This window comes from Meles meles, chromosome 10, assembly GCF_922984935.1.
Source record: "Meles meles chromosome 10, mMelMel3.1 paternal haplotype, whole genome shotgun sequence".
NCBI lineage: Eukaryota > Metazoa > Chordata > Mammalia > Carnivora > Mustelidae > Meles > Meles meles.
The window spans coordinates 26,759,733-26,775,547 of NC_060075.1; the positions used below are offsets into that span (position 1 = coordinate 26,759,733).

Here is a 15,815-nt window from a genome sequence, read left to right on the forward strand (position 1 = left end):
CTTTGAACCACCATAGACTCATATGTCTGGTTGTTGTCAGCCAGGGATACTGGAGCACATGTGCCACTGGTCTCTCATTATCCATCAGGTCGGCTGACTCACGGAGTGGCAACAGGGCTCTACAAACAACAAAAGTTGAAGCTACAAGACCTCTTGACTCTTGAGGCCTAGGCTCGTAAATTATGTGAGTCATCATTTCTACTACATTCAATGTGTCAAAGAAAGATACAAAGTCAACCCTCGGTTTAAGGAGTGGAGAACCACACTCCCCCTTTTGGTGAGAGTTACTGTGAAGTTTTGTGGCCATTTTGCACACTCTGACACAGGCACAATGGAATATATGCTCACGCTGCATTTGCTGAAATGCGGAAAACTAAAGGAAGGACAGATTCTTTCCAAGTACCACAAAATGAAGGCGATTCTACTGCCGTCAGACTTCGAACAGTCTCAGAATTATGAAAACATCTCCTTTGGAAAGTATATCAGGACCTCAAAGCACCAAAGAGAGTTAACAGTCTGGAGGTTGTATAGATGGACTCTCCGTACCAGAATAATCCTTTAAATCCTCCCTAACACAGCCGTATTCTCAGAATGAAGTGGGTATCTTTAAAGCAGATGCTTGTATCAGGTATATTCACTGGGTAGAGTGGTTAAGCATAGAAGATATCTGCCTATTTCTGGTCCTGTGCCTCCTGGTCTCTTATGCTGCCTCTGGGACCATATCCTTTCACAGCCCAAGGATTCTTACCCTTTGAGAGACATGACGATGGCAATTGCAAAATTAATGACCACGACTGGGCCACTATCTATAACTTTGCTTTCTTAATTTTTTAGTTTTTTCTGCCAAATTTTCTTTCTAAAGAAATTCAGAGAATTCGGGATGAAATTCAGAGTCTCAGAGCAATAGGAAGGATGTGCCATGGGTCTCATCATCTGAAATGTTCTCAGCTTTAGTCCTTGTCTGTTACTCCCAGGGCCTCTTGCCTAGAGGGCAAGATCTCCACTATCCACACTGTAACCACATCCCCAGGTCCTCCTGCACCTGATCAGCAACAAATGGATCCAGAGTTTACAGAAGTCTTTAAAAAAACAAACAAACAGGGGCACTTGGGTGGCTCAGTGGGTTAAAGCCTCTGCCTTCGGCTCAGGTCATGATCCCAGCGTCCTGGGATGGAGCCCCACATCAGGCTCTCTGCTCAGCAGGGAGCCTGCTTTCCCCTCTCTCTCTGCCTACTTGTGATTTCTGTCTATCAAATAAATAAATAAAATCTTTAAACAAACAAACAAACAAACAAACTTCCCAGAGTGTCTTGACAAACTACCAGGTTTAGGAATCATTGATATTATCAAGTTTATACATGAACCCAGATTCTTCACTTAATTTTGCTGCAAATGGCTTGGTGTTTCCTTGAAACCTATAGAAATCATAATGTATAAATTATGTCCTAAGAAAAAAACAAATTATTTTGTTTTCTTTGAAATACTTTTACTAGACAAAGAGAATTTTGTGTCACTGAATACAAGCATAAGTTATTTTCTTGTGCTTGTCTTTACTGTGTTTGGCAGATACTCCATTTTTCATAAAGGGAAGGTTTGTGACAACCCTATGCCGAGTAAGACGACCAGAACCATTTCTCTTAAGAGTTTGCTCAGTTCATGTGTCTATAATACATTTTGATAATTCTCACAACATTTCAAACCCTTTCATGATTACTATATTTTTATGATGATCTGTGATCAGTGGATTATGACTCACTGAAAGCTCAGATGATAGTTAGCAATTTTCAGCAATAAAGTAGTTTTTAATTAAGACGTGTATATTGTTTTTTAAACACAGTGCTATTGCATATTTAACAGACTACAGTATAGTGTAAATGTAACTTTCATATGCACTGGGAAACAAAAAAATTCATTTAACTCACTTTATTACAACACTCACTTTATTGTGGTGGTCTGGAACCATACTCACAATATCTCTGAGGTATGCCTGTAAAGAAATTCCTATAGTAGGGGTATACTTCTCAGATTTCTGACACTGGGATCCTGTAAATTAGATTTAGTTTCTTTGGGATATGGCTGGCAGATGCCACTTCTATGTATTAAATCTTCAAGATGGATACATTATTCTCCTGAAAAGAATGCTAAAATGTATAAAAATGAAAAGTAGCAACAACAGAGCACACAGAAAAGAAAATTTCTGCTCAGTAACACATAAACTAGTGGAAAGCAGAATCCATGCAAAGAGCAAGGTTTGCTATTTATTTCCTTTTGTATACCAAGCACTGTTAAGATAATAGCAATAATGTCTATATAATGTCTGTAATGTCAATAATCATTGAGTCTTTTCTTTTTAAAGATTTAATTTATTTGAGTGCTCGCTTCGGCAGCACATATACTAAGATTTAATTTATTTGACAGAGACACAGCGAGAGAGGGAATACAAGCAGTGCGAGTGGGAGAGGGAGAAGCAGGCTTCCCGCCAAGCAGGAAGCCCGATGAGGGGCTCGATCCCAGGACCCCAGGATCATGACCTGAGCCAAAGGCAGACGTTTAACGACTGAGCCACCCAGGCACCCCAATAATCATTGAGTCTTATAGCATGGCCTCCACAAGGCTTTTCACTAAGCTTGTTACTAGCATTGGTCTATTAATCTGCACAAAATCATGAGTCAGGAGTACTATCTCTATTTTAAAGATAAAGAATCCAGAACATAAGAATGTTAAGCAACTTGTCCAACTTGCATGCTGGTGAGTGATAGAGCTGGGATGGGACCAGGTCTTCATAAGGATGGGATCCTGATAAGGATCATAAGCCAAAAACCCATCTAGTCAACCATTCCTACAAGCTGAGCTAGAAGGAGAATAGGGGCAGAGCGAAGGCAGAGAAGGTGAAAGGTCTGAAAACATGGTCATGATTTCTCAACATATGCTTGGTAATGACCACAAATTTGACTTATAAACTTGAGATGCTCCCAAACCCGGCAATCAATGCACAATTCAGGTAAATATGCAACTACTCTCAGAGGGAAATGTTCTTTTATGCTCTTCATCTTCTAATCCTTTACACTTAGAGAATATTATTAAGCTAAAATATAGATTTTTTTCCTTTATTTAGGGGGAGGATTGTTTGCTTTTGTCTCTATATAATCATATCTGTCAATGAGATAAAATTTCTCTGGTGCTTTATCAATGAAATGTCATAGTATTCAAGGACTGCCCATCAAATGGACAGCGTTCACTGGTGGGAATTGAGTGATAAGCCCAATTGAGTGGGTCCTTTTCCAAAGGGCAAAGAATCAGCATAACTCCACCTCTTCCACATACCATTATATAGATCTCCTCTTAAGGAAAAGGACATTTCACCCATTTTGGAAGTAGTTTAGGAATTTTTACAAGTAGTAAAGTTAGCCAAATATGGGTTATTGCTAGGAATAATTTTACTTGAAAGTGATCTGTATCTTGACTGATAGTAAACAGTACAGATCATCTGCATATAATCTACACTGGGACTTTTGCCGAAAAGGCTTTCCAAATGATTAGTAAAGACAGACATATCATACATTTATATATCTCTTCTTTTTGCTTATTATTTATATTTTAAATGGGGGGTTTGTCTTTTTAAATTTCCACAGAAAATGCTTTAAGTTGTTTTATTATATTCCAAAGAGACATCATTTCTAGTGAATGGAATATTTAAATATCTATAATGGATCTTTATCTTCTTCTGCATTTCATACACAGAGAATAGCATAGAAATTATTATTATGTAAGATTTTGTTTGAATTATTAGGAACTGCCTACCTTCATTTTAAGTACAGTCAACAAATCAAATTTTATTATTTTGTTTAAGTACCATAAAATCTCCCTTTCAGTGCCCCATGCTGGGCTCAGTTATTTGAATGTACCTAGATGAATGCCAAGAGAAGGACCATGTATTTTCTGGGACTTTGCTCTTATTTCATAACCCACTTGTTACCTCCTGTTTTCAAGACCAAAGGAGAGCTATGGAAGGACGTAATGGAGGTACACCATTTGGTCCAAATATCAAGGGTTTAGAGACCTGTGCATATGCTCTAACAAAGTAAGGTAGAGTGATGTTTTAATATAAATACGGACCTCCTGAATCCATCAGTGCTAGCTTAACATGAGTGAGAGGGCAAGGTCAGGGGTAAGGATTCTCATGATAGGAAAATTACATGGGTCTTAACATAACTCATAGAGTTTATTTTCGTCTTCCTTTCTTTTTTTTTTTTTTTTTTTTTTTTTTTTTTTTTTTTTTTTTTTTTTTTTTTTTTTAAAGATTTTATTTATTTATTTGACAGAGAGAGATCACAAGTAGGCAGAGAGGCAGGCAGAGAGAGAGGAGGAAGCAGGCTCCCCACGGAGCAGAGAGCCTGATGCGGGGCTCGATCCCAGGACCCCGAGATCATGACCTGAGCCGAAGGCAGCGGCTCAATCCACTGAGCCACCCAGGCACCCCTCGTCTTCCTTTCTTAATAAAAAATTTTTTCTTGCAAATGTTCCATTTAAGTTGTTTTCTCATAATTGCTGATAAAGAAGGAAATATATATATTTTTTTTTCTTCAAACAACTTGATAAAATCTTCTATCTGTAGCTAGCCAGAATTTTAAGGTGTGTCAAGAACACCACTTAAAAGAAGTACATTAAAAACCAGTCTACACTCAGCCTATCTGGGGGAACAAAGCCTTAAAATTCATTTTGTGGGGCTGAATGACTAAGATGAGCTGTCTACATTAATCAGATTGAAGAAGAAATGGCCAAATATCTATTAAGTGCTGCATGGAGACAGGCACTGACAATCAAAGCTAGAAAGTTTTAATGAGGAAACTTAATTAAAACATATATCATCTTCAGAAATAGGAGTCCTTAATTCTGTGAAAAATCACTGCCAAACTTAGCTCAGCTGTACTAATTAGAGAGATTGGGAGTTCAGAAAGCTATCCTGTTAGAAAAAGGTATGCTAAGGAGTGACTTTACAGAATCCTGCCCAGAGAGTATATTGTTGGGGCTCTGATCTTATGACTGAGACTCTTGAAGATTTGGGGCAGAAACAGGACTTTAAATGATACCCCCAGAAGACCCCCTCATGAAGTACAGAATTCTCATCTAAACATCCTGACATCCAAGAACCTCAATGCCAGAGACAATGATTCATTAAATTCTTTGGTCAATTTTTGAATATCTCAATTTAACCGGAAGTATTGTCTTCAATTGAGCTGACTCTTATCTCTTTGAGGTTTTTACTTATTGTTTAAATCTTGCTTTCTAACTATCCAGATGAAGTCTAACCCTATTTCGCTGTACCTGTATCTGTTACGCCTTTTTTTCTTTTTTCTTTTCTAACACAGCAGGATTCCCTAATGTTTCTACTGTGCCTGATGACCTCCTTTCAGACCTTCCCGCCATTAGAGTCAATCCCTTCTGGAAGAAACGCAGTTGCCTTTCTTCTTGAACTGTGATACCTCAAAGTCTTATCTGTTCAGTGTGTCATATAATAGGACTATTGCCTTCAGTGCTTTGGAGTCTCAAATTTTGTAACTGCTACCTAATTTTGCATTAACACTTCGGCAGTTACAGTGCACTGTTGGCTGATTTTGAACTTGTAATCAACTAAAGCTCCTGTCTTTTTCTTATGAACAGCACTGAGCCAGGTTCATCAATATTTTGTACTTCATCAGTGATTAATTTAAGTCCAAATTTGTTTCATCTTTATTGAACAAATGATCAATGTCCACTTTAAGAAAAATTAGAAAATATAACAAGCCAGCAAGATGAACAAGAATAAAAATTAAGTATAAATCATCCCTTTTATTCCAAACATTTGAAGACAACCAGCATTTCCATTTTGGTAAATATTTTATCAACCTCTTTTTCTCTGCATACATATGCTGGCCGTTGGATATTTATGTGCATTTTTGTGCACATATACAACACGTAATTACATATATTCTATGATCTTATGAACTATTTCCAAGCTGTAACTTTGTAAACATCTTTAAATTTTTTTTAATTACTATTTCTTTTTTTTTTTTTAAGATTTATTTATTTATTTATTTGACAGAGAGAGAGAGCACAAGCAGGAAGAGAGGCAGGCAGAGGCAGAGAGAGAAGCAGGCTCCCCACTGAGCAAGGAGCCCAATGCGGGGCTCGATCCCAGGACCCTGAGACCATGACCTGAGCTGAAGGCAGCAGTTTAACCCACTGAGCCACCCAGGAGCCCCAACATCTTTAAATTTTTAAGATACATATTTATTCATATATATTTTTGTGTGAAATGGCTTCACAATATTCCAGTTTGAGCTATAACAACACTGTTCAAGGTACTATGGCCGTGTAAAAAAAACACTTCAAAATGTAGTAACTCAAAACAACAGCCTTTCTTTTGCTCTCAAATCTCTGGTTTGGAATAGCTCAACAGACTTGTTGAGCTAAGTAGAGTTCTGCTCTTAGCTCAACAGTCTTGTTGAGCTAAGTAGAGTTCTGCTCTACTTAGAATCAGCTGTAGTGGCTGAAAGCCTGGAAGCTGAGTTTATCTGAACTCTCATTCACTTACGTGAACACAAGATGCCGGCTTTCTACTCGAACACCTACAGGTCACTTTGCCATGTAGTCTGGGCTTCCTCACAATGGGGAAACACAACAAATAGGGTTTTGAGAGAGGAAAAATTCCAAAAGAGCAGAACCAGATGGAAAGTCATATTGCTTTTAAACATCATTTTCAGCATATTCTATTCAATGAGAGAGCCAGAAAGTTCTACTCCGATTCAGGAGGAGAGGCAAAACAGACTCCAACTGCAAATGGGGGAGGGACAAGGTTAAGGAAGAGCATGTGGGACTGGAAATATTTTTGTGACAGTTTTGGGAAATTACTATGGTCACAGCCGTAATTCATTTAACCTACTTGACACTGTTTAAAATTTCCACCATTATAAAAAATGCTGCAGAAATATTTCTCAAATATTCATCTGTGGGTATTTACATAATGATTTCCCTAGTATATATTCTGAGAACAGTGATTACTGGGTCAAAGTTCACCCACATTTCTAAGGCTTTTGATAGATACTGGCAAATTGTCATTCAGAAACATGATGGCAATTTAGACCCTGATCACCGGTATATGAATGGAAAAGTCTGTTTCCTAACTCCAGCTTAAAGACTGGGTATTATCAGACTTCTTAATATTAGCCAGTACTATATTATTGTTATTTAAGTTTGCATTTCTTCAGTTATGAGTACTTTTGAACATTTCATATGTCTACGGGTTATTTGTATTCTTAGAAATTGCTTTTTCTTGGCCTTCGATCACTTTTCTTTTGATCTCTCCCTTTGAAGTGTTTCAGAGTGCTTTCTGTATTGAGGACATTAAACCTTGTCATATATATTGCAGTGCTTTTCCAATTTGTTATTTGCCTTTTATACCCTATGTAAGTTTTCTGTATTTTCCTGTATTCGAAAGAACATTCATTTCTTAACAATGGTTGGAGGCCTTCTTCAAGAAATACATTACATAAAAATTAACCTATATTTTCTTCCAGTACTTTTTTTAAGATTTACTTTTTATAGAGACTCTTAAATAAATCTGAAATTTGGTGTATGGAAAGAAATTTTTTAAAAAACTTTATTTCTAAAGAATTTACTTGGAAATCATTTGTTTAATAATTCATGTTTTTCTATTATTTGAGATGTCACCTTTATCTCAAACCAAATACTTAAATATACTAGTTCCTGGCATTTTGATTTTCTATTTGTCCCCATTTATCTGTCTATTGCAACTTGTTTGCTATCAACCTACTCTTCTACTTTCTCAGTGTATTCTTATTACGCTAGTATAGACACTGCTGCTTAATGAGCAGTGATATTGTAAATCTGATAGAAGTTTTGGATTCTCCACCTCAAAACTAGTTTCTCTACCTAGAAAAATTCGGTGCCAAAAAATTGTTTCCATCAAAAAATAAATGAATAAATAAATAAAAATAAAACAAAAAATGTTTCAATTTTTCTACAATTATCCATTTCTGAGACCTATATGAGGGTTTCATCTTTGCACAGAGATTATGAATTTAACTCCTGAGTATTTTATTATTTAGACTGTTATTGTGAATGAGTTCTCTTTTCCATTTAATATTCTGTTGTGTTGTTTTGTTTATAACATATAGGAAAGCTGTTGATATTTTTAAAAAACAATTCTTTAATCTGTCCACCTTTTTGAATTCTTTCAATTTCAAATTTAAATGTTTTCATTTTGAATGAATAAGTCACGGGGATGAAAACCGCAACATAAGGGATATATTCAGCAGTATTGTAATAGTGTTGCACAGTGACAAATGGTAGCTACACTTGTGGTGAGCAAAGCATAATGTATAGACTTGTCAGATCACTATTTTGTACACCTGAAACTAATGTAACATTGTGTGTCAACTATGTTTAAATAAAATAAAAATAAATGTTTTCAATTTAATTCCTTGCTGTGTTCTCTGTAGACAACCAAATTATCTGCACTGAATATAGCATTGTCTTCTCTCTTCCAGTATTTAAATATGACATATATCATGTTAGAATATTTAAAGCACATGTCATGGTTAGAATATCTAAAACAATGCCAAACAATAATGAAGATAATATACTTTTATTTTATTCATTTTTTAATGCATAAGTTACTTTATTTATTTTTAAGATTTATTTATTTATTTATTTGACAGACAGAGATCACAGAGCAGCAGGCAGAGAGAAAGGAGGAAGGAAGCTCCCTGCTGAGCAGAGAGCCGGATGCGGGGCTCGATCCCAGGACCCTGGGATCATGACCTGAGCCGAAAGCCACCCAGGCGCCCCTTAATGCATAAGTTACTTTAAATGCAACAGTCTTGCCTGGCTACCTGTGCAAGATTAAAAAAACTCTTTACTGTACTCAGTTTCCTTCTGTTTTTCATAAGATTTTGTTCTATTCCCAGTTTATTAACCATAAATACCTTTTTAAACTTTTTATTGAGATATTACTCACTAACCATAAAATTCATCCTTTTAAAGTGTACATTTGGGTTTTAGTATATTCACAAAATTATGCAAACATTACCCTTAACTAATTCCAGAACATGTCATCACTCCAAACAGAAACCTTTCATTAGTAATCACCCCCATCCCCCATTTCCTCCAGGCCCTAGTAGCCATATCTACTTTCTGTCTCTATGATTTGTCTATCCTAGACATTTCATATAAATACTTTCTTATCAAATTGAGGCCATTATTTCCAACTCTTAGAGAGATTTCTAAATTCTGATTCTACTCCAGATTCATTAACTATTAATTTTGCACTGCTAGATGAATGTTGGTTAGTTTTATAAGTATGCCTCTGTGTTCTAAGCCATTACTAAATTTCAAACAGAATTGTGCCAATTATTTGTGCAACTGCTATGTAGGAATCTTCTATTATCTTGTTATAAGAAGCTAAAAGTTTGCTCATCTTTAGAGTCATCTTGTCTGCAGGTCTCAATGTCGCCTTCAAGCACGTCTTAAAAAACTATTAAGTGATTAGGTAAAAACTTGTTACGTTGTTTCTGGTATACCAGCCAAACCCTTCCAAATCTTGAAATTAAGGTTTTTTGTGGGGTTTTTTGGCAAAATTTATTCTAAATCACCACATAGTAATTCCTACTAATCCATATACCCTTTCTCTATGTGAATAAACTGTCCCTTTCATAACAAAACTCAAACTCTTCTCTCATATTAACTGCAAATCTAAATCTCCACAATATTCAGAATAAAACCCTATAGTAAAAAAACAAATTGTTAGTGTTTCCCTACTCTAAATTTTGTGACCTTTCCTTTTTCCATCACATCTCAAAAATCACAGATAATGTGGCAATTGTTAAATCACCACTAACGTGTCTGCTTTCTATACCCTTTAGTGTCTCCTATAGGAGAAAGAATGAAAGGGACAGCAATATAATTCACATCAATGGCCAAGTTGCTATTAATTATTGTAATAAATGATTCAATTTCTCATTCCTCCCCCCCAAACATTTGATTAATAGAAATTATGAAAGATAAAGAGTCATGGCCTCTGACAAGCATGGTATCAGAAGGGCCCAAGGAGTGGTCCCATGGAGCCCTCAGAGTCCTCAGGCCCTGTCCCCAAGGAACCCAGTGACCTGCCTCCAGGGCAAGGCTAGACCTGGCCACCAATCCACAACAGAGAGGGAGGGATGGAGCTACTACGTCCACCCAAGCTCCTCTCAACGTATAGTTACCCCCAACCAACCCCCAGTGCTTTAGCTGTACCAGACATGCAGACAGAGCTGGCTTCCCACCAGCGTAGGGGTACAGCCACCCATCTATTAGAATCAGCCTCTTTCTAATACGCTCATTTACAAAAGAGCTAGAGTTCCTCAACCCATCAGATCTCTGGCCTCCTGTGGTGTGTGTATACACATGTGCATATTGTAGAACTAGAATAAAAATGAGTCACATATGTTAAGGACAAAAGGAAGTTGGCCAGTACAGTCACATTAAAGAAAAACAAAACAAACTTACCTAAGTTACAGAAATGTACAGCTCTTCTCAAAAATCAGCAAAGGATGACAGCCAATCCCCAAACACCAACTCTGTTATGTCATCTTGGGACTTCCTTGTTCCACTGACTGGGCTACCCTGATCCAAATAAGGAAAAAGACCACTAGGCAACATTCTGCATTTGCCTTATTAAATCCTTTAGTCTGGGGGAGCCTGGGTGGCTCAGTCAATTAAGCAAAATTCTTGATTTTGCCTCAGGTCATGATCTCAGGGTCCTGGGAGAGAGCCAGCACTGCTTCCCTGCTCCTCCAGGAGTCTGCTTGAGAGTTTCTCTCTGTTTCTCTACCCCTCCCCCCACTCATGGGCTAGCTCGCTCACTCTCTCTCAGAAAAATATATACATTAAAAAAAAAAAAAAAGCCCTTTAGTCTGTGAGCAACTCGGAATTCGCAGCTCCCATAGCCTTGAGTTTCCCAGTTTGCAGGTCAAAACCCTTGCAATAAGCTCATCTTTCTGCTTTGTTTTATTCCGTGTGCAGAGTTCAGCAATACAAACCTGTGTGCACATGGGGGCCAGGACCAAGCTCCACAGTGAATGACACATCCTCTTCCCCAGTTAAAAAGTGACTAAGAAAAAAACCCCAAAAAACAACTTTAAAAAATGCGAAGCTGGCCAGGGGAAGGGGGAGGAGAATGTCCCACACTGTGTCTCCGTGAGCCTCACAGGTGGAACTCTCACTAGAAGTAGAAAGTACCTCCTCCGTGTGTTGCATTAGCACCTGATGGAACTTGGCTGATCTGCACCAGGTGTGGGACAGGAGATGGTGTAGCGACCACTGCATCCCCTGGGATTCACCACCAGGAGCCGCACTTTAACCAAGATCCCAGAGAACGAAGCTGAGATGGCTCAGACTCAAGAAAAACAAGTCTCACTTATTTGTGGAGCATAAGAAAGAACACGGAGGACATGGGGAGATGGAAAGGAGAGGGAGTTGAGGGAAACTGGAAGGGGAGATGAACCATGAGAGACTATGGACTCTGAAAAACAACCAGAGTTTTGAAGGGTCGGGGGGTGGGAGGTTGAGGAACCAGGTGGTGGGTAATAGGGAGGGCATGTACTGCATGGAGCACTGGGTGTGGTGCAAAAACAATGAACACTGTTACGCTGAAAATAAATTAAAAAAAAGAAAAGAAAAACAAGACCATAGCACACCACCTAAGCCTGATTAAGGCTTGCCTTTCTTTTTTCTTTTTTTTTTTATTTGACAGAGAGAGATCACAAGTAGGCAGAGAGGCAGGCAGAGAGAGAGAGAGGGAAGCAGGCTCCCTGCTGAGCAGAGAGCCTGATGTGGGACTCGATCCCAGGGCCCTGAGATCATGACCTGAGCTGAAGGCAGAGGCTTAACACACTGAGCCACCCAGGAGCCCCAAGGCTTGCCTTTCTAAGCTTTGCAGAGAACTCATTACTCCAGAAAGTGGTGGTAGTGGGCTAGGAGAAGATTTGGATGTGGCCAAGACAGGTGATGCACAAATACTGGGTTTGTGGATGTTCCGTCTGTGGAGAAGTCAACACTGCTCAGTAACTGGCAGCGGTATATTTCAGCATGAAGCCTGAGTTCACCACTCTCACCACAGTTCCTGGTGTCATCGCATACAAAGGTGCCAAGACCCAGCTTCTGGATCTCCCAGTTATCAATGAGGGTGCCAAGAATGGAAAAAAGTAAAGGAAGTCATTGTAGTGGCCCGGGTGTGTGACTTGATCCTGATTGTTCTGGATGTCCTTAAACCACTGGCACATGAGAAGATCACTGAATACAAGCTGGGAGGCTTCAACATTCACTTGAACAGCAAACCCCTTAACATTGGCTTTAAGAAGGAGGTAAGGAAAACATGGATCTCACTGTCACTTGCCCTCAAAGTGAGCTGGATGGTGAAATTGTGAGGAACATTCTGGATGAATATAACATTAGTAATGTCGGTGTGGCTCTGCACAGTGATGCCACAGTAGATGACCTCATTGACATGGTGGAAGGAAATAGAGTCTATATCCTTTGTATCTATGTGTTAAATAAGACTGATCAGATCTCCACTGAAGAACTGGATATCATCTATAAAGTGCCTCACTATGCATTTATCTCTGCCCATCACTGCTGGAATTTTGTTGACCTGTTGGAAAATATCTGGTACTAACCAACTAGTGAGGATTTCACCAAGCCCAAAGGGCAGTTGCCGGATTACACACCGCCAGTCGTGCCACCTTAAGCCAGGATCACATGGAGGATTTCCACACGAATATTCACAAGAATCTTATCAAAGAATTAAACGTCTTTCAGTCAGGGTAGGGGGTGTCTCTCTGTGAAACATGATTCTCAATAAGTGGGTTAAGACCATACATTAGGGAATGAAAATGTCATTCACGGTGAAAAATGGAAGCCTTCTTCTTTCCCCAGCTGCCAGGCCAACCACAGCAGCTTTCCCCATGACCAAGCATTCTATCCCAGGTCCCTTCTGGGTTTGGCAGCCACGAGATCAGGAATCATAGGAGGAAGATGGAGACACCCATGCTGAAACTTCACTTGTCTTATCGTAGTGTCACCTTGTATACTGAACTGCATAAAAACCTGGTAGAGGGGGAAAAGTCACACTGGGTAAGGATTTCACAAATATCTGCCTGGGGATTCATAATTATGGTGGTCATAGGGTTATAAACATTTTTGAAATCTTGTTCAGGGCATGTGTATGCAAATCTGAAATGTGTAAACAAGGACACCTATACCTGAGGTGAGGTTAATGAATGTTTAATGAATTTGTGAGTGACATAACCTTTCAGTGACAGTGCTCACTCTGATTTCAATGCATATAAGATACATCAGTAATTACTCATGTAAAGTTTTGCCTTTCATTATTCAATTAGTAGGAAATAAAGACAAACCTAAATATGTTTTATTAGTGAAGAAAATGGCAAAATCTAATAACTACCAAAAAAGAAAAAAATTTTTACAAAAGCTCATCTAAAACCAACTTTGTTGTTTTTAACTCTATTTACAGAAACATATTAAGATAAATATAAGCTTTATGGCAACCCAAATATTTCATGTTTGATTTATGAATATGATGGATAGGAACTGTTACAAAACAGAAGGTAAATCCTTAATATATTCAATTCTAGAATGTGTTCATGACCTTTTGTGCTTTGTGCCACATAATGAATTATTCATAGAACATTGATAAGAATGTGACATACAGTCTTAGACACACTGGATCAGATCACTGAACTGGGAGGTGAAGGCTATAATTCTCATTTGGGCTGTCATTACCCATGTGGCTCCGGCCAATGCACTCATTCATTCACTCAGCAACATTTCAGAAAACTTTTGCCATCTGCAATGAACTCTACTATGCAATGGGATGTAGCAGTTAACAAAATGTTCCTGACTTCATAGAGCTTACAGTCCAGTCATTTAACCTCTAGTCAAGACACATAATTTCTTTGGTCTCAAGTGTTCTCATCTATGATAAAAGAATTGGGTATATACAAAATCCTATCAAATGCTCCTGAGCCTTCATCAGTGAAATATTTGCTTTCAGTCATGTTCTCTGTCATGATTGTAAGTTGTCCTGAGTTAGGCACCCCGTGTTGCAAGATCCCTATGTGAACGCTAGCAATTGTTCCTTGAACCAGATGGCATTTGTACTATATATGTCAAATGCTACCACAATACTTGCTAAACATTGCAGGTGTGCATCCAAGAGTCATGAGCTCTTTAAGTTCCATTCCACAACTCAGAACATTTCAACCAGTGTGGATGAGCTTTGTGGTTGTGAGCAGAAAGCAATTCCCTTCAGTGTCAGTTGATCTAAGGTATGGTAGGCTAGAGCATCTGGCTTGTGGTCTAAAGCAAGCAGCCTTATTTATTGCCTTTCATGTACTATATACAAATATCATTTTTCAGTATGTCATGATGCAAAAGAAATTGCGAAGTCGTACTCTAACCAACCAAGTTATAAAATCAAAAATGCAAATTACAATGAAGGTAAAGAAATAAAGAGCAGAAGAAATTTAGGAAAGGGCCATAGTCAGGGTCACCAAAACTAATTTAATTGGAATCAACAGATATTAGACTATTTCAGAGGGTATAAAACCATACATCAGGGCACCTGGGTGGCTCAGTTGGTTAAGCACCTGGCTCTTGATTTTGGCTCAGGTCATGGTCTCAGGGTCGTGAGGTCTCCGCATTCAGTGGGGAGTCTGCTTGAGATTCTCTCTCCCTCTCTCTCTGCCCCTCTCTTTCCTGCTATAAACAAACAAGCAAATAAAATCTTTAAAAAAAAACATAAAATCTATACGTGAATATGACATTGCATCTAAAGTGAAGGAGTACCTGGGCATCTTTTGTCAAAACTCTCAAAGAGACTCTACATTCATTTCAGTTGATGAGGCAGGAACCCCTGCCCCTTTATGAATACATTTATAAATATCATTCTCTAAAGGTGCTACACATAGCCTCCATTTTGTAAAATTAAATCACATATATTATCAGATCTAAAGTCCACTGGTTATGTCCATGAAACCCTTAGGGGTAATTATTTTTAAAGCTACCTTCTTCTTAGTAAAATATCACTAAGTTAGTTAAAGCCCTGAATTATAGAATTCCTTTGATCCTACGCCGCCTCAATCTTCAGATCTCTCTACTTCCCCACTCACAGAGCCACTGCCGGAAGTCTACCTTTCAAGTCTATCATCTGACCCGCCTTCCATTGTTTCTCGAATGTCTCTGACTTCCACAAGACATTTTAAAGGATCCCCTTTGTCTATATAAATAATTCCCACAGAAGGAGGGAGATAGAAGATACTATAATCTCAAATTATTTAGGAGGGATTTGTATGTTTTTCAAGTGGATTTTCTTTCAAAGTAAGTAGCAGCGGCCAGCTGAATAATGTGAAAGTTCCTTGATGTGGCAAACACAGTGTTTCTTGATCTGGATTCGGCCTTTCTCTTTAGTCTCATCTTCTACTATCCCTCTTTCACTTCAGTGACAAGTCTCTGATCTTCACAGATAGTTCCTCACTTTGTGCTTTGCATCTGCTGCTCTTACTACAAGTTAAAAAGTAGGCTTATGTCCATTTATTCACTAAATAGGACCTGTTCGAGTATGGAGATCGTGTGTTGTATCTTATTCAAACCAAGATAAGGCCCAGCCTATATTAGGTACGTAATAAATATTAAATTAAAGGAACGTTTTTCTATAAGATTTTTCATAATATTCTTGGAAGCTTTAGAAGTCAAAA

At 38.3% G+C, this 15,815-nt stretch overlaps 1 pseudogene; it reads left to right on the forward strand.

The window, feature by feature from the left end:
- Window positions 1-331: 331 nt before the first annotated feature.
- On the forward strand, window positions 332-13,093 carry LOC123951496 (annotated as a pseudogene).
- Window positions 13,094-15,815: the final 2,722 nt, after the last annotated feature.